Source organism: Patiria miniata, unplaced genomic scaffold (assembly GCF_015706575.1).
Source record: "Patiria miniata isolate m_02_andy unplaced genomic scaffold, ASM1570657v1 HiC_scaffold_19, whole genome shotgun sequence".
NCBI classification, from domain to species: domain Eukaryota; kingdom Metazoa; phylum Echinodermata; class Asteroidea; order Valvatida; family Asterinidae; genus Patiria; species Patiria miniata.
This window is the reverse complement of record NW_024037057.1, coordinates 6,756,938-6,777,053: the sequence shown is the minus strand read 5'-3', so window position 1 is coordinate 6,777,053 and position 20,116 is coordinate 6,756,938. Positions and strand designations below refer to the sequence as shown.

At 39.2% G+C, this 20,116-nt stretch overlaps 1 protein-coding gene across 9 annotated transcripts in view; it reads left to right on the top strand.

Annotated features, from left to right (window-relative positions):
* The window catches only part of LOC119725555 (catenin delta-2-like), a 75,447-nt gene that overhangs the window by 7,427 nt on the left and 47,904 nt on the right, over positions 1–20,116 (top strand). For all 9 annotated transcript variants that reach the window (XM_038196995.1, XM_038196996.1, XM_038197002.1 and 6 more), the window contains exon 2: positions 10,516–10,644. The gene's annotated coding sequence lies outside the window, so the exon portion shown is untranslated. The remainder of the gene's footprint in view (positions 1–10,515; positions 10,645–20,116) is intronic.

Genomic DNA, 20,116 nt, shown 5'->3' with positions numbered 1-20,116 from the left:
GTTATTGTTTCACCTTTTTGTGGTTTTTGGTCATGTTGGTGTAGCGATGACAGAAGTTGACTAAACAGTGAGTAAGAGGATCGTGAGAAAATTGGGTGTAACTCTGACCATGCTGTATAAATTATACAAAAATACATGTACATGTACATGTACATGTACAAAAAATGTACATGTGTACATGTACCGGTATGTGTACTGGTCTATGCACATGAATTGTCCCTAATTATACCAGTACATGTACATGTACATAAACATGTAGTACATGTACATAGTACATGTACATGTATACATGTAGTACATGTACATGTACATGTAGCACTTGTATTACATTGTACTACATTGTACTACATTGTATTTATTCCTTGGTGAATGATCTACAAATGTATAAAACCATAGACTAGAGTGCTGGAGCATCTTTTTCTAATGCAGTTTCATCTAAATCCGAGTTGGTCAGATCCTGAAATGAATGGATTCTGTGTGAATAGGCGTTGTGAATGGTCACTGAAGAATGAAGTGAATTGACGTGGAATGACCCCTTAAATGTCATGACGCAGTAACGAAAGTGATGAAAGTGAAAGGTTAAATCTGATTTTTTTTTTTTTTTTTCATTTGAAAGGGAGCTTAATTTGATGACCTGATTTGTAATTTCAAAGTGCAAGTTCACAGTGCGCCAAGTGGCATGAATGGCGGAAGGCGGAAGCCCTGAACTTATTGAAATTAAAAATTCCCTGGAATTTACAGAAAGACATCCTCTTTCAGCACCCTAAAGGCCTTTTCACACTATCTCCGTTTCGAACCGTGTTGAAACCTACCCGGATCCAACCCGGTTCAGCCCGAGTATTTTTCGACACGGATCGGAGAGACGCGACGTTCACACTGTCCTTTACGGGAACGGCCGCTACGTGAACCGTGTAACGTTCAATCCGGCTACGGCCCACGTGTATTCACACTACAAATTCTCGACACGGATTGCATTCGGCACAGGGCGCTGCGATGATTTTCTCAATCCCATAATGCATTGCGACGCACGCGGCTGCTGCGCGCACGAGGCTTACGGACAGGCCGGTGTTCAGCGTGAATTTACTACTCTGTGAAATACGGACTCATTGGTAGTATTGCGCATGCCTATTAGGAGAAGGACCTGTCACGTGAAAGGGTTTGGCCAATAATAAGAGAGTAAAGGAATCCGATTTGGGAGTCCGATTTTTTGTACGACACCAGCGCAGCTGTGTGCAATATTTCCAAAATGGCTCCGGTCATTTCGTTAGACGATTCGTTCTATTTAACATTAGAAATGTACTTTTTTGGGGTACATTTTGCAGACCTAATACAAGCCCAGACTCGGTAAAGGATGCTCCATACACCGATACATTATTGGATGATAATTAGGGAGCAATTGTTTCGTGATCGGTGTTGTGACGGCGATAGTGGTGGAGGGAAATATTATGCACGGCGTCTCAGATTTTCGGTAAAATGTCGGCCTCAACTCAACACGGATCGGCCGTGAGTGACTCAACCCGGGGCGGTTCACACTATCATTTTCGACACGGTTCAGGCCGAAAAATGCAATTTCGATCCGGGTTGAGATTTTCAACCCTGGTCCCTCCCAGGGTTGATTTCGATCCGGCTAGAGCACGCTACCCGGGTCGGAACCGGGTTGAAATGTTAGAAGTGGGAAAAGGGTTGAAAAAAATCTCGGGGTTGGAACCGGTTCCAACCCGGAGATTTTGGACAGTGTGAAAAGGCCTTCAGGATACTGCAAAATTATAAAATTAGTGGTGTGAATTCAAATAAGAATTTCTCAGGAAAACATTCTTTTCCAGCCATGCTTTTTTTTCTTCTTCTAAACCACATCCGGGCAGCATCCCTCAGGCTAGAGGCAGGACAGATGACGATTGTTGCTTCTGACGTGATTCCCCACTGAGTATGAAGAAACCTACCCTGCTCCATTAGAGCTAATGATCACGCTTCAGTCATTTCTGTCTCGTTGTTTTCCATTTGTTTGCGCATTTGTCTACATATTTTAAGTAGACCTGAAGCCTGAGCTTACAACATTTTACATTATAATTGAGTTCTTTCATAGTGAATACACACATGTACCGTACCGGTATACATGTGTACTTGCTGTAAAAACACAAAGTAAAGAAATTTAAGTTAATATGCTCTTGCTTTTTGTGATTTTTTTTTAGGTGTGGCAATTTGATCAATAAATTTTCAAACTTAATTGACATGTTTTTAGCCTGCCCAAAGTTACTAGCTTTCTTTGTCAGAAGACCGACAAATTATTAGGTATTTATTTATTAAAAAAAAATTTGAAAATGCCTTTACTTATTTTTCAGCGCCTTGATTATTGTCAGATAATCTATGATTTTTGTACTGGTTTTAAAAACAAACGATAAGGCCTACATGTATAATAAGAAACTTCAAAAAGTGGCAAATTTGGGTTCAGTAAATTTTGGAAAAATAAGTGTTAAGCACACGACGTACATGTAAGTCTGTATACCCCTATTTGCTTGAGTTGTTGAGTCTGCAACACCACAGCATGTGGTTTTAATTATTTATAAACGTTAAATTAATTTGGTTAATCCAAACAAGCCGACCCATGTTCAGTTGCATCGTTTACTGAGGTTGTCAAAACATTGCCATATGGCCAGCACGTTACTGAGGAGTCTGTTAAGAGCCTGGGTCCTGCATGCACGATCGCGACTGTATTTATTTCCTTTAGAAGTTTTGGACATTGGTTTCAAAACATGCAGGCATGTACAAACGATGAGGAATTTAATATTAAACGATACAGAACAGTCTGCCATTTGGCTTGTCTGCAGTGCGTACTCAACAGTAATTTCAGACTTGGAAACCATTTTTGAAGTGGGTGTGTAGACAGTAACAACACCCCTGAACTTTGTACACCCGTGGTAGAGATTTTTTTTGTCTTCCGTGGAGAGCACCGCACAACGTGTTAGTGATGTTGTGCATTTTCTTTTGTCTGTGAAAATGGTCCCTTTGTTTTCTTATCAGAATGTTTTATGAACACCAAAACCCGAACTCTTTAGGACTGTAAGTAGAGGTTGATAGAGAACGGTTCCGTTTCTGTGATTTCTGTTTGAATAATATCTGAAAAATAATAATGACATATTAATGAAGTTTGCCATTTAACTATTCAAGTGTTTTCAAAGCTCTGAGTAAAGCTGTCTTGTGTGTGTTTGTTAGCTCAGTGTTTCCTCCAGGGATTGTGCATGAAGGGTATATAAAGGGATTTGAGTAACCAATATTCTGCAGGTATGCAAATTTTCCTTGGATCAGCTGATTTCTTTTTTTCCCCCTTTTTTTTTTACCACACTCATTCCATTAAAAATTTAAAGACACTGTTTCTCTTCAAATTAGGTTTTGCCCTTCACCGACGTATAAACACTGTATACTCGGTGTGTTACCTCAGTTTATACGTTGGTGAAGGGCAAAACCTTATTTGATTTACATCACCCCGACGCAAAATTCCATCTTATACACACTGTTTCTTATTATACATGTACATGTACATGTACATGTACATCTGTGGTTGGAATTTCCTCTTTTTTTGTTACACTTTCCAGTTCCATGCCTGTTTCTATCATGAATATTCCACCACTGCAATGAAGCTGAAGGAAGACCACAGGTCATATTTTATCAGGAAAATCAAAACATCTTTCTTTATTTTTACGCCCTGAGGATTCTAGCCTGCCATCCACTCAGACCACGATCCATACATGACACTCTCCCATGTCTCCAGACAGTTTTTTCTTAGATAAGCCCCAACGTAATCAATCATGTTTGCCTTTTTGTTTGTTACACTTTCAGCCATTATATGTTGACATTTGGACATGGATGTGACAGACGACAAGTCTTAAGGTGAAACAGTGTGCACAGAGAATGTTGACATATCGGTAGATGTACATTGTAAGGGCGATTGTGTAGAACTTACATGTTGGGCCCCCCTTTCATGTTAGTCCTTACAATTTAAGAGTGTTTTAATCATTTCAAATCCGTAAGGTGAAGTAAAAAAAAACATGTTTCTCGTCCCCGCCCGCTTCCTTTTTGGAGGCCGCCTGGATTTTTTTATTATTTTTTATTTTTGAAAAAATGCAGTAAAAAAACACTGAAAAAGTCCACAAATTCATCGGAAAATAAATTGTAGACCAATACAAGTCTAAATGACACTGTAAATATGTTCAGTTCTCTTGTCCAACTTACGTGTACATGTATCTTTCATTTTAAAAGTGTCTTTGAACAGTGGAAACACCAACGGTTGCAGGAAATTTTTAAATGACGGCCATCTTGAAACAAATACAAAAATAAAAAGCCCCGCTTCCTCCTTTTTTTCAAGAAACATGTTTTTCTTTTACTTAGCCTAATCTTGAGCAGTCTTTGATGACTTTTTTAGCAATTTTGAACAGTACCTTTTGGTAGAAAATTCTGAATTTATTACTCATAACTCAGTTGATTCCATGTGAATCAACGTGGTTTGGCGCATTCATGGTGCGTCTCAGTGATCGCCATCTATATTTTGTCCTCTTCATCTTCATTTTACCCCCAAATTTCCCTAAATTAAAAAAAAATTTGAACCCTCATTTTATCCAAGGTATTCCTGTCGGTTTTATGTATCGCTAACTACCATAGGTACCCGGTAGTTGCGTGAGTCCAAAACCAGGAGTGAGATTAGTCAGGATTGTTCCTAATTTCAGGATTTTTGTCAGGATTTTTCGTCAGGTTTTTTGGGGGATTTGAGGATTTTCCTGATTATTTTATTTTTTTATTTTTTTAAATTTTTATTTTCATTTATTTTTTACATCCAAGATAAGTTGATATTTAGGGCCTAAATACTTGCAACATGCACTTCCAGTCACAATTTGAATTCAAAACAGTAATCATTCCACATTATAGTACGGTACACGTGCATATTAAATTCTCAAGAATCCAACACGATTTTCACATTAGTTTCCAAAGACGTAACAAGTTCCCCAGTCCAGACAGTGAGGTGCTCTGTAACACACTTCATGTTCGGAAGCCCAATTTATTCCCCGTCGTTGTTTATTGATCGAGATGGAAAAATAATGTTCCGCTGCGTTTTAATGAGCCCGGATCGTCGGACCGGATTATGACAGACGTCGACATCTAGCGACCCCCTGAACTTAAATATTTTTACGAGACATTACGTGTGCACTCTGGAAAGAATTCCTGAGCTCGCCAGTAACATCCCAAGCCCTCGATTCCGGGCGGCTCGTGTTGTAAACAAAAATCCACATTCGTCGCATTTTTTTTCCCAGCCCTGATGGATAAGGTTTATGGACATACAGGGACAGATATTTTCTGAGGCCGAGACGAGTTTCTTGAAAACTTGGCAATTGCTCTTGGTTTTCTGAGAAAAAAATAGTCACCACACAACGACAACGGAAATAATAAAAGTTTACTTTACTGTTTGTCTGTGTATCTTTTTTAATTTTCCAGTGTGGCATACGTGTACATTGTATCTTACATGGGAAAGATTTCCATATAAGAAGTTCACTAATTTTCCTCTGTATTGACTAACAAGCCCCCACATAGCAATTTCATGTCATCAAAGTCAATTTGAGCAGTGAGAAAATACAAGCATTTTCTTAGAAAACACTGAGAATTTTTCAGTCCAATCTCATAGGGTTTGTACACAGGATGTTGAGTGAATTTCTTATATGGAAGTCGTTCCCTTACATGTTCTACCGTACCTATTTACATACTGGTACGAACGCGCTGTGGTTTGTTATTTTTTAAACTATTTACCCAAATTATGGGTCTTAGTGTCTATTGTACACTGAATATGCTGTTCCAAAAAAAAAAAATGTATACATTTTTGTTTATTTTGAATTGATTGATTTTGGTAAATTTTTAAACAATTTCATGTGATTGAAAGTTCATACCGTAGGCCTACCGGTTGGTACATGTACTTTACTATGCCTTCTTACATCATGTTATCGACACATTGTCATTTTCCGTGAATTAGCAGATGTGCTGTCTATTGATTATAATGAACCAATTTGCCGTCATTCATTAACAAAATATTGAATCAGCTTAAAATTAATATCAAACTTGTGACATTCATTTTTTTCCCATTCCTCATCACATTCCAGTGATCTGTTCCACTCAGTACTCTTCGGTGCGTTCTGTTTCCCAAAAATATCCCCTTCTAAACAAAAAGTGGGAATTCCTAACTCGTGCCTCATCCACGCTGATTGTTTTGATTCTCATAATTTGCAGTAAACACAAAATAACATTTGAAAAATGCGATTGAATATTATCAAATTTAATACGCCAGACGTGCTGGAATGTGCATAGTTGGAATTTTTCTTTCCCTGCCCAGACCAATTCAGTACAAGTGGACTATATTTAAAAATAAAGAGAAAAGAAAAAAAAGAACCCATGCGTCACAAGCAGAACTCTGGAACCAGATAGGGCGGAACAAACAGAATGCCACGCTGCTGTATTTGAACAATGGTGCGTATGTGTGAGTGTGTGTGCCAGACTTCATCGGTACCCCGCTTTTGTTTACCGAGCCGTGCCTTAGCCCGTGGTCCTGTGGGGGGGTTTTAAATGCCCATTGTGACATTCACAATGGTAATGGTTTGGAGTTGGACAATAGAGGGAGCCGTTTTGCGACGGCAAACTGAACTGCGCATCCTTGTTTTTCACTGAGGTTTGGCATTTCTGCTGTTGGTAACTTTTTTTTGTTAATCATGAGTCAAAATCTTGCATAATTTATTCATGATGTGAAAACCTGTTGATGTTTAAAGGTATAGTCCATCATTTGCAGCCATCCGAAAAGTAACTGGCGTAATTATTGTTGAAAAACAAACTTGGTTGAAAGATAGTAAGGGGACTAAACTCCCTGTGAAATTACTCTTTCTGGCAAGCTGTCATTTTGAAGTAATCAACGAAAGAAGGCATTTCCAATGGTGATTCTTAAGAAGCACCGTAGGAAAATTTAAATTAGTAGTTCGTTTTGTTATTCAGCACAGCGCGCACAAGTATTGGAACGACGCACACGCGCGCGCGGTTGTTATAATTCGTCAGATCAGTGCGTGTCGTCGCGTATAGCTGCAATTCAAAACAATTCAAAACATGATTCAGTAACTTTGGATTTGAAATTGAGATCTTAGAATGCTGTTTTTCTCGGAATGTACAGCTGAAGCTTAGCTGAAACTTCATCAGGTTAGTTGCTCAGTATCCTTCATTAGATTTTGAACTCTTTTGTTGCTTCAAACGAACAAAATGCACAAATTACAAATGATGGACTGTAGCTTTAATACCATATAATGAATGTCATCCACCGGGGTAGTGTACAGTTCTTCTGAGAAATCTTCTGAAGTGCAGACATTTTTGTTACTATGAAAGGGCTCATGAATTATTCATCAATGAGTCACCGTCGCATTCATGCATTATTCATGAGCCAAAGAAAATACAAATTGAAAGACATCCACTAATGTGTTGAAATCGCAGGTGTTTTGAGCACGTACGGTAGAATCCTTTGGGAGTTTGCAAAAAAAAAATCTGTCAGTGTACGGTATACCCACATGGCAATGATTGTTGCTTACATAAATGCAGTGAATTTTAGCACCTTCGGCCATCCGACCACTTAGTCATTACTGCAAGAGCCTGGCTCCCTGAGGAGAAGTGAGTGTAGACAGCAATTGAAGCACCCAGGGGAGTCTTGGTGCCAGATTGTATAAATTTTCATAATTTGGAGACTTGATAAAAATATATCATCAATATTGTTTACAAATGTACATGTACAAGTATACATGTGTACATAAAGTACATGTACATGTACATGTAAGCACATTTACATGTATTAATTAAACAGCCTTGGCATGCATGCTTTGTTGGTCTGTGTACCGGTACATGTACGTACATGTATGCATACATATGTACATGTACAAGGTACGTGCTGTGCATGGACATATACATACATGTACTGTCACATGTTCATATTCATGTTTGTACATGTACATGTATGCATACATGTACATTGTACAAGGTACGTGCTGTGCATGGACATGTACTGTCACATGTTCATATTCATGTTATGTATGTACATGTATGCATACATGTTATTTGTACATGTACAAGGTACGTGCTGTGCATGGACATGTACTGTCACATGTTCATATTCATGTTTGTACATGTACATGTATGCATACATGTACATGTACAAGGTACGTGCTGTGCATGGACATGTACTGTCACATGTTCATATTCATGTTTGTACATGTACATGTATGCATACATGTTATTTGTACATGTACAAGGTACGTGCTGTGCATGGACATGTACTGTCACATGTTCATATTCATGTTTGTACATGTACATGTATGCATACATGTTATTTGTACATGTACAAGGTACGTGCTGTGCATGGACATGTACTGTCACATGTTCATGCCGCCAGCCACACAGAAAATTTGCAGAGCGTTTTTTTTTTCCGGCGGCAGTAGACATATCCAGTAACATCACCTGTCGTCAGATAATTCCGAGCCTGAACCATGGATCATTATTCCCCGGGGGTAGGGGAGTGGGTATGAGTATGTTTGTCAGAGGTCTTGCATATATCTTTTCTGCAATTTATGGGAAACAGGGGTTTGACAATGTGGTTTGTCGAGTCTCCGGTGAAAAATATGCCGTCAGTCTAAGGGTTCAGATTTCAGATCAAAACTGAAAACATTATCTTCATGATTGAATATTTTTTTTTAAATGTTCTGTGATGAGCATTATTTATTACCGGGTATCTGAAGACAATGTTTAAATCATGAATACATTTTTTTTTTTTTTTAATTTTAATGTTCTGTGATGAGCGCCATTTGGTATCTGTAGACAATTTGAATTAATGAAGGCTGGTTCGGCAGTTTCAAAACTTACGCCAAAAAATGTTAATTTTATTCTTGAAAAATACATTTTTCGTAGGGCCGAGTCAAAAGTGCTAGAGGATTATCTGGAGTAAACTTGAGCCTTATTAACAAGAATGTCCAAACCTTAACCCTAACCCACCTCACTCCTCCAAAATCCTCCTGGCGGTTTTGGAGGATTCTAGAGGATTGAGGATGAATGGTGATTGAATCAAATGAGGATTCTGGAGGATTGAGGATGAATGGTGATTGAAGCACATGAGGATTTTGGAGGATTGAGGATGAATGGTGAATGAAGCACAAGAGGATTTTGGAGGATTGAGGATGAATGCATTTTGAGGCAGGACTGTCTGATGATTTTGAAGGATTTGGTGTTGGTTATCCTTCATTTAAACACGAGTGCAAAGTTTTGGGATGAGGAGGATTTTGGAGGATTGAGGATGAATGCATTTTGAGGCAGGACTGTCTGACAATTTTGAAAAATTTAGGCGGAGTTGAAAAATTTTGGAGGATTTTGGAGGATTGAGGATGGTTGTAAGCAACAAGGGCCTAGGGGGTTATTAAATTAAGCCACACCAAAAAAAAAAAATTATTTGATCTCGAATCACAAGCCTTTTTTAAATATCACAGAAGGATTTTTTTCCCCATAAATAAGAATATCCCTTTCTAATCCTTGAGCGAAATCATTCCCGTCTCTGCTCCAAACTTGAGACTGGTCGGTGATATCGGTTGCTCCAGTCCTCGGCACTTGAGCAAAAATGCATCTCACTTTTGTTTTTCTTGGGCAGGAAAACGTGGTTTCTGCAAGTATTTTTGGTGTTAATAAGTTGAGCTACAATTTCGCCCAAAGGGCCGGGGAATTAATATTTACTGAACAAACAGGGGGTGTCAGTGACCTGCGCGTGTTTCATACAACCGGCTTTTTATGTACATGCATACATGTACGTGTACATGTACGTACATGTACATGTGTTCATGTACAATGTACACGATGATGTGAATGCATGTGCACCCATTTAGATAATTTTTCTTGTGCATTAAAGGGAAAATACAACATTTGCAAACATCAAAAAATAAAACTACCAAATCATTTTGAAATACCTTGCTGGACTGTTAGTGAATGACAGTGTAAAGCATCCTGTAAAATCATGGCACCTGGTATACTGTCATTTTCAAGAAAAGTGGTATTTTTGTATCAATTTCCAACGCTGATCGGCCGATCAGCGTTGGAAAAAACTGGCTTTTTTCAAATACTGGCCCCAATTGACCATCGCACTTGTTTGCAATCGATTACACACCTACATGTATGAATGGGTACAAGCCAGCTAGACTGGTTCCCTGACCTTACAATTCTCCAATGTATATAAACTGCTCTGTTTCTTCTTATATGGAGTCAGGGAACCAGACTACAGGAAAATGATTGTTTTTCTTGGTTTTTATAGCATTTTCGAACCCAAAACCTCAAAAAAGTCAGTGTAACTATATTTGCTATATATTTCCAACCCCCCAATTCCATCCATTTCTGAAAATTACTGCAAAAGCAAATGATGTTTATTCCCTTTAAACTCATGGAAGTCTTTGTTCGCATTTTCTCCTTTCCATAATACAGATCTGATCCGCCTCGCTGTTGCCTTTTGTGGATATAATACCAGCAGCCCCAGTGCCTGGGCCGCTTTTACAGATCTCCCACTTCGACGCCACGCTGTACCCCATGTCGATGGGACCGAGTATCTGAAAGGTAAGTCACTGCTACCCCATGCTGCTCCGACTGGGATCAGGTTTTTGTGCTCGTAATGAATGGAGGATTCCGAGCTGCGGGGATGGATGCGTGGTGAATAGTAGACTGGTTCACGGAGAGCGCTGTTTGAAGGTTGCAATGGCTCATGAATAGTGGGAATGTGGACATTTTATGGTAAAGAGGAACAGAGGTTTGTGAAACCTTGGTTTGGTCCACAGCTTTGGATTCAAGAGTAGTCTGGTTGACGGTGTGCTGTTTGAAGGTTGAGATGGCTCATGAATAGTGGGAATGTGGACATTTTATGGTAAAGAGGAACAGAGGTTTGTGAAACCTTGGTTTGGTCCACAGCTTTGGATTCAAGAGTAGTCTGGTTGACGTAGTGCTGTTTGAAGGTTGAAATGGCAAGCTGATATGACTATGGAAATGTTATGGTAAGCATGGGGGGAGGTTTGCGAAATCCTGGCTTGGCCTACAGCATCACATTCAAGAGATACAGTAGAGGTTAAAATGGAAAACAAATCACGAGAATGGGAAAAATTACAGTTAAAGGAACGGAGGTTTGTGAAACCTCGGTTTGGTCTGCAGGTTGGATTCAAGAGATACATAAACGTAGGCTGGTTCACAGAGCACTGTTTGAAGTTTGAAATTACAAATGATAGTGGGAATGGAGAAATTTGATAAAAAATATATCTCTAACAATAGTCAATGACCATAATGCGCATGCGTCAGTAGGTAATGGTTCTCAGACATAACTTCCCTTAAAAAAAAAAAGAAGAAGAAAAGGGTGAAATATTTTATTGATCATCAGAACTTGACTAAACATCTTTTTTGGGGGGAAAGAAAATAAAAATGTAAAATTCCGCCAGGATTCGAACCCGCAACCTGCAACATTCAGACCACCGATTTAGCGCAGAACAACGTAGCAAAACCACACTGATTGCCATGGAATTAGATAAATGAACTTTTTCCGAATCAGGTGACACTTATTGGTTCACAAGATAAGTTTTAGCGCATGCCTGTTGCTGACTTGACCGAGACGCCAAAAAAACCCCAAGATTTACTACCAGTACATTTAATGTACTGTCAACCCTAAAAATAAAAAAAGCCCCACGTTCACTATCTGCACTACCAGTACATCTTAATGAACTGTCAACCCTAAAAATAAAAAAAGCCCCACATTCGCTACACTGCACATGTTTTTGTATACAGTGCGCTTGTGTGGCCTTCGCGCTGTCTGTGTTTGCCTACAGCTTAAAAGCGTCATTTCCATTTCAAGGAAGAATCAATAAAAAGAGTTTGCCTTGGTCCATCAACTTGCATTCACTATCAAGGGCCTTTCCAAATAGGACTGTGTGTTTGGAAATAAATGCTGGTACAGTGTATACAATATGTATACAGTGTATACAATATGTATACAGTGTATACAATATGTATACACTGTGTAAAAATTAATAATTGGTTTACACCTGTGACAGTGTGTAGTTTGTTAATGTCGAGTTTATCTTTGTAATTTCTTGATGTGTTGATACAGTGATAGTAAGCCACTCACATTTGTTGCTGTCATAGTTTGGCTAAGTTAAATAAAATGTTGAAGTGACTGCAGGTTTGGTTGTTTTGCCCTTTGGTTTAAAATCCTGTCCTTTTTTGAGGCCTTTAATAAAGGTCAAGTGCAAAAATAACTCAGTCTCGTCCCTACCCGCTTCCTTTTTTCCTGGCCGCATCCTTTTTAAAATATTTTTTTTTTTACATTTTTTTTTATTTCATTGCACATTGTCGATATTGTCGTTTTGTTTGTTTTCAACCAGATTGTATGTACATGTAGAAAGGGTTAAAATTTGGCTTGTTTTAGGACACAATTTTGTATCGGCAAAATAGTCGCAAAAAATTGAAGAATCCATCTGCAATCTTGGAAAATCTGTCATCTTGTGGAGGGGGGGGGCAAGAAGAACAAATGCCAACATTCTTCATTTTTTCAAAAAGGTCAGACGAGAAACTATTTATTATTTTTACTCAGCCTAAACTGAAAATCTTTTAGCAGGTGTTGTTTACAAGCAAGTAATCAGAATTTTGATTGTCGAGGCTATTGCATCGATGAAGCATGTCATCTGACAATTATGCTGCACTCAATTAGATTAGAATGAGTCTGGATTGTCAACACAACATGGAAAATCAAAGTTGCACATGGGAACCTCTCTAACTTTTAACAATAAACCTTTTAGCCACACACTTCATGGCACATCATACTCATAGGACACGCGCAGTGTGAGTCCGGTAAAGACACATGTTTATCTGATCACGACACATCTTTCAGGCCGTCATTAGCGGAGGAGATGATAGTATTATGACCAGTATACATGTAACATCATCACCTTATAGTGTCTTACACCAAGCCACGGTTCTATCTCAGCGGGTTGATGCCTGCCGGCTCTGGGAGATAGTGTCCCATCCTCAGGTCTCGCACTAACTGGTAACGAAGCCTGATGAGTGAGTTCTCCAGGCCAGTTATTTTGTCGAGCCTCAAGGGAAGGCGAGGAAACGGGCACCGGTGACGGATGATGTGATGCTCGTGCGATACTGTCTTCCCTGCATCATTTTTTTCTACTTCATCATTTTTTTTTTGTCCTTCGTGTACCGGTAGTTGTTTGCAATGAGGCAGATGTGACTTGTACCGGTACATCACCAGTTGTGCAATCAAGGTCTGCTTTGTCACAACAATCTGGTTTTGTGCCAATTTCCTCACTTTTATGACAACTACCAGGACCACAGGCATGCAACTTTTCCTCGGATCAGCTGATTTCCTCTTGTTTCACTTCCAATGTGTGCCATTGAAAATAGAAAAACACTGTACAAAGTCTTGGAAAGATTTGAATTTCCTCTTTTTTTTGTGACTTCCCAGTTGCATGCCTGGGACAAGTGCTAGTGTGTGAAATTGAAACTGTTGCTAAAAAGGGATGCATACAGTATGCATCCATGTGCAGTATGTACAGGTACTGTAGCTGTTATCCATTTTGGGACTGTAAGCCCAAAAATGTGTGCTGCTTCAAAAAATTATAGAATAATGGGGGCTCATTGGATGAGTGGTATGACAACTGCACTGGTAAACAGGAGGTTGTGGGTTCGAGTCCCACCCGAGTGACTTACCGTACATACACATGTACATGTAGTAAGCTTGTAATTTTTATGCCCCGCGGCGAAGCCGAAGGGGCATACTGTTTCCGCCTTGTCCTTCCGTGGGTGGGTGGGTGGGTGGGTGTGTGGGTGGGTGGGTGTGTGTGTCCGGATAAATCGTGTCAGCGCGATAACTTGAGAAATACTTAACATATGAACTTCAAATTTGGTTTGTGGATTGTTCTTGGTAATCCTAAGAAGCCTATTGCATTTGGGGCCGAAAGGTCAAGGGTCAAGTTCACAGTGGCTAAAACAATAGAAATCTTGTCAGCGCGATAACTTGAGAAATACTTAACATATGAACTTCAAATTTGGTTTGTGGATTGTTCTTGGTAATCCTAAGAAGCCTATTGCATTTGGGACCAAAAGGTCAAGGGTCAAGTTCACAGTGGCTAAAACAAAAGAAATTTTGTCAGCGCGATAACTTGAGAAATACTTTACATATGAACTTCAAATTTGGTTTGTGTGTTGTTCTTGGTAATCCTAAGAAGCCTATTGCATTTGGGGCCGAAAGGTCAAGGGTCAAGGTCACAGTGGCTGAAACAATAGAAATTTTGTCAGCGTGATAACTTGAGATGTACTTTACATATGAACTTCAAATTTGGTTTGTGGATTGTCCTTGGCAGTCCTAAGAAGCCTATTGCATTTGGGGCTGAAAGGTCAAGGGTCAAGGTCACAGTGGCTAAAACAATAGAAATCTTGTATTTATTCTGAGATCATAGGGATTAGGGATTAATTCATATAAAACCTACAGAAGACACTAATGCTGTCAATTAATGAACGTTCCATGTGACCAAGGTACATGTAAGTTGATGTTAAAAGAGTGGTGTTATGTCATGGGAACAGTCACGGTTGCGGGGCATTTGTGTTTTTAAACACACCTGACTTGTTTTTTCTTGCAAGCTCTCGAACAGCACTGTGTACGTGGAGAATATAATACAGTGCTTTTGAAAAATGCAGGCCTACAACACAACACAAATGTATGTCTTTTAAGGGCAATACCAAAATATATGGAATTAAGGGAATTTCCATTTTGAAATGGAATTTGGCTTTAGAAACATGCATACAAATGTTGTTTCATTACAATGTGTGATTGCCCTAGAGTGGACACATTTGAAACTTAAAAAAAATAATAATAACCAACAACACAACTTTATCACATTTTAAACTGTAAGAGTCATTCACATAATTTACCCTTTCAGTAAATTGCAGAATTTTCAAAATCTGACCAAATCCGAAGCACAAAATACAAGCACTGAAATTACTGGACGTGGTCCAACAGTCCAAACCTTGCCATACAGCGATCAAGGTGAACAAGTACCACTGGGAATGACAGTACCACTAGGGAGTATGGAAGACAGCACCACTTTAATAACAAATCTAGTTTTGATTTGACTAGAGATGTGTGTCTATGTTTTTTTATGGCTCTATAATTTGACCCATTTCTTCTCAAGGACAGGCTCACCAGGCTGGCAGGCATACCGTACACAGCAGCCTCAAGGGCTTGTCTGGGAAAAAAAGTGGATGAGATTGTACAACATTGGAATGCTTGCCCCTGATTTTACCCCAGCAAATAATGTTCATCATGTTCATCGTGCATGTGGGCGGGATGAAAATGTGTTTCCTGTGGAGACATAGCAAGTGGCTGGTTGGTCTGACTTTTGGGGGAAATTTGGAAAGAAAAATTTGAACAAGCTTGTGCAGAAATTCTATGGAAGTAGTTTGGTATTAGAGTTTTAGCATTGCGATTTGTAATACAAAATTTGGTAATACTGTTGACAACAGTACATATATATTTTGAATTTGAATTTTCCATAAGGTTTTGAAGATTTAGGCACTTTTCATTTTATCAGCATTTAAATGTTGATGAAATGAAATGAAAAGATTTAGGCACATTTTTTAATGACAGTTGCAGTGTTTTGTCTTGTACATAACATGTAACACTTGTTCCCCTTCTCAACCCAAACATAAAAAAAATTACTTTCATTAAATTTGACGGAATGTTCATGTAAAAAAAATGATAACAAAATAAAAGAGTAGTGTCGAATTGTAAAACCTGTTTTCCAAACTTTAACAAGATAGCCCATGCAAATGTGTACAAATGTACTGTGCGGTGCGATAAGTCGATGACATCTTTTTCAAACTTCAGAACCACAACACTAAGCAAAAATATAAATTAAACAAACCTTCTGGCCCTTGGCCTTCCAAATGTTCATAAACTGTCATGGGATCTGTTCCAACTTCCAAGTCCTTCACCCACCGGACCATTTGCCAGTCGTAAATTCTCCCTCATGATTCACAAACATGTAAATTCTCCCTCATGATTCACCAACATGAAACGCCGCAGTTAACTGCACCGGGAATGACTTCTGAGAAATGTGGACCCAGCTGTGCTCCTCTCGTCTGTTGACCCTGGAAGAACCCTCAAATATCATCCACCCCTCTTGCTCCAGCATCGTCTCCCCTGATGATGCGATAAAAATGACTCGATCATTCATATCTGTCTCCTTGAAGTTGGAGCGTAAGTTTTGTATGCTATCGTCTTGTCTACCCTTGTTGAACTTGAAATCAACACTCGTCGAACTTGAAATCAACACTCGTCCAGCATTAGCGGAACCGGGTTCCATCTTGATCAATCATATCTGTCTCCTTAAAGTTTGAGCTGAAGTTTTGTACACTATCGTCATGTCATCCCTAATTGAAATTGAAATCAACACTGGTTCACACTGTAAACAAGTTTGGGCAAAATGGGTTGATAATTCGACCAGTGCTGGTCGGATTATCAACTGCCTACACTCTTGGGCAAATTCTTCCCAATAGTTTGACAGTGTTTACCCAATTCAACCTAATATGAGGTAATTTGATACCAGTGTCGGGTAAATTACATTTGCCCAACAGTATTTTTACCCAACATTTTTACAGTGCACCGTTAGCGGAACCGGGTTCCATCTAACACAGGTACCGGTAAACAAGGCATACCGTTCACACTTGCTTCAGTGTGTACACGGGTCAGCTGTAGAGTTTGGATTTTCTACCCTGGTAGAGCCTCTTAACCCTGGGCCCAATTTCATAGAGCTGCTTAAGCAGAAAATTTGCTTAAGCACGAAAAAACATTGCTTAGTAAAATTAGGTTACCGGCCAAAACTCCAAGTGATGTACATTACTTGTGACTGGTATTTAGCTGTTGTTTAATTAGCATAACAATCGCATGGAGTTTTGGCCGGTTACCTGATTTTATTAAGCAAGACGTTTTTGTGCTTAAGCACATTTTCTGCTTAAGCAGCTCTATGAAATTGGCCCCTGGTCTCGACCGGGGTTATATTTTAGCCTTGTTGAGCGCCAGACCTGGGCCCAATTTTACAGCGCTGCTAAGCACAACAATTTGCTTAGCACTTAAAAAAAGTCCAGCTTATAAAAGCGGGTTATCAGCCAAAACTCCATGTGATTTTCATGCTAAGCAAACAACAGCTGAATACTAATCACGAGCAATAAACATCACGTGGAGTTTTGGCTGGTAACCTGCTTTTACACATGTATAAGCCAGACTTTTTTTATGCTAAGCAAATTTGTGTGCTTAGCAGTGCCTTGAAATTGGCCCCTGTTCAGAAGCCGTGTTGGATTCCGAAATCACTGTGTCGTACCCGGGTCCAACACGTGGATTTTAGATAGTGTGAACGGCCCTTTTCAATGAAGCCGATGGAAGGTTTTTTTTTGGGCCCATAACACAGAAAAGTATGACAAGGAAGCTTTAACAAAGACTTGTCAATCATTATTCAGGGCATTGTCTAGTGCTTTCAGGAACACTGTTCAAGTATATTGAAGTGGTGGATATTAAATTTGTAGTTCTGCAAATAATAGCTCTCTAGCACATTTATGGGATTACAGGCACAGGCTGAAAATGAAACTAAAGAGTTGTTTTGTTATTTAAAAAAAAAAGGTATTTCCTGTTTTCAGTGAAAAAAAGGTATTTCCCATTTTCACTGAAAAGTTTATGTGATGAAGATTAAAAGCAAATCCATATCATGGTTTCTATCCAGATGGACATGCTGATTACAATTTATGTAGGTTGAGTGTTCAGGAAATGACCAAAAGTATTATTCCAAAAATTCTTCTATTAGGCCCCCCCCCCCCCCCAAAAAAGTCTTTGGTTTCTGGTATGGAGCTTGCCCCAAAAGTGGTGCGGTGACGCAGCATGTTTTTTTTTTTTTTCTTTCTTTTTCTCCTTCAAATGTCGGCTGATGACTGCAAATGGTGCCCAACTAAATTTAGTGCAAAATATATGGGAGCCCATAGAGGCCACATAAAGCTTATACTTGATCGTAACCCCATCTAAACACACGTTAAAATTGTGCAGCAGCAGGATTCCAGTCAAACTAGTGAGTTTGGAGGTTTTTAAAACATCATCTTACATAAAAAAAAAATTTTTTTTCATTTTGCCGACGCACATGGCTACGGCGACATGCGCGCATACCAGAAACCGGAGACTTTTTTTCATTCTGCCATGCTTTAAGCCAGAATGCTCCTTTAAAAAATTGATTTTCCTCTTGGATGAGCATAACTCCCTTGTCTCCATGGCAACCAAGGCCCCAAAATACTGCCATCCCCGCAGGGTTTTTGGGGGAAACAAGATCTCAGGCCGCTTGACTGCCGAGACCCCAAAATGTCAAAACATTGCTGGCTAGCTGTGAGAGGTCGCGACCTGCAGATATCCCAGGATGGAGAACAGAAGAAAGCGGGGTTGCGAGTACTTGAAAGGTCAGACTGAGCACTGTCTTATCATGGGGGAATGCTTCAGAGGGTCACCTTATCAGTAACTGAAACTGATTTCCAATAACAGGATGAAATCAGACACACAATCAAGACAAAAATGAAATCTATATAGGCCCCTAGTACACATTTCTTATTTTGGAAAAAATGTTGCAACCTGACGCCACTTTTTTCTTTATCATCTCAATGAAGGTCAGTCATTGCAAAAATGATGGACATGAATCTGAGACTGAGAAATATTTCCAATTTTGTTAGGAAGTACATGTACTTAGACAATTTTCTTGACTGTCCATAGACTTTGTTCACAACCGCTGAAGTGGCGTCAGGTTGCAACATTTGTCCCCATATTTTATTCAATGTACATACCGATACATGTACAAATATCTATTGGTACATTGTAATATTTGATGGAGCACAAGTTTTGTCATTCAGACAAACATGAGGCATTCTGGCAAGATGAGACTGAACCAGGCACATGTCGTAGTGGAGAAAAATGAAGAAAAAAACCGAATTGGGATGAGTGTTTTTCTGATTTTCAGATTTATTGTTAAAAAAGTAATCTTTGATATACATGTATGTCTAAAAAAGTAATACCGTACGGCATAAAAATCTTGGAATAAAGTGTTTATACAAGGAAAAACATTTTGCATATACCGGTATATCTTTCATTTTCACTACAAAACAGGAAACTTTAAAGGCCTTTTTTTCCCGCAGTACCGGTATTTCACTTTTTTGACATGTCGATAAATTAAATGCAAACCCTAAACAGCCATAACTTGTCAACGGAATGGCCGATTGAAGTGCAATAAACAGTACATCTGTACATGTACATGAATGGTGAGGCAAATTGTATTCTCTTTTGCAATACCAGCTAACCCTCATTTCGACCTCTGCTAAGTTCTGTCTCATTTTGCCAGAGTGCCTCACAAATATGGCATATGGTCGGAAGCTTTCAGGCCGTCTGGCCATAATTTCGCCTTCTGAAGTAAATTAAAATCAAACGTCAAACATCAGACTAAGATCTGCTATCCATTACCATGGATTTATGCAGTGGATTTGTGCTTATAGACTACATCTGTAACGGGCACTGTGGTGCTGAAAACTGAAAGAGAACATGCATTGTACCGGTATCTGTGTACCATTTCCATGCACATTTCACTGGTTCAAGCCAGTGTTTTCATTCATTACATTGTGTTTTATTGTCATTTTTATGCTCTGGCTAGCATCTTTATGAAGTGTCAGTTACACTTGCCCATCGACTTGCACCCATCAACCTGTCAGGGTTGATCCCCTAGGTGGGGTCATCAAAATCTCGATGAGCGCATAACATGCTGTTTAAATTCACTTTCAGCTGATGTAAAATGTCTTGTACAAGGTGACTCAAAGGATGCACTTCTGAGAAAGTTCTTGTTTGGCAGGTTGATGTCTTTATCCAATCAAAACAGCACCTTCAGGGTCATATTAATGTCTTTATCCAATCAAAACAGCACCTTCAGGGTCATATTAACGGCTGCGAGGTCACAACCTTCTTACAGAT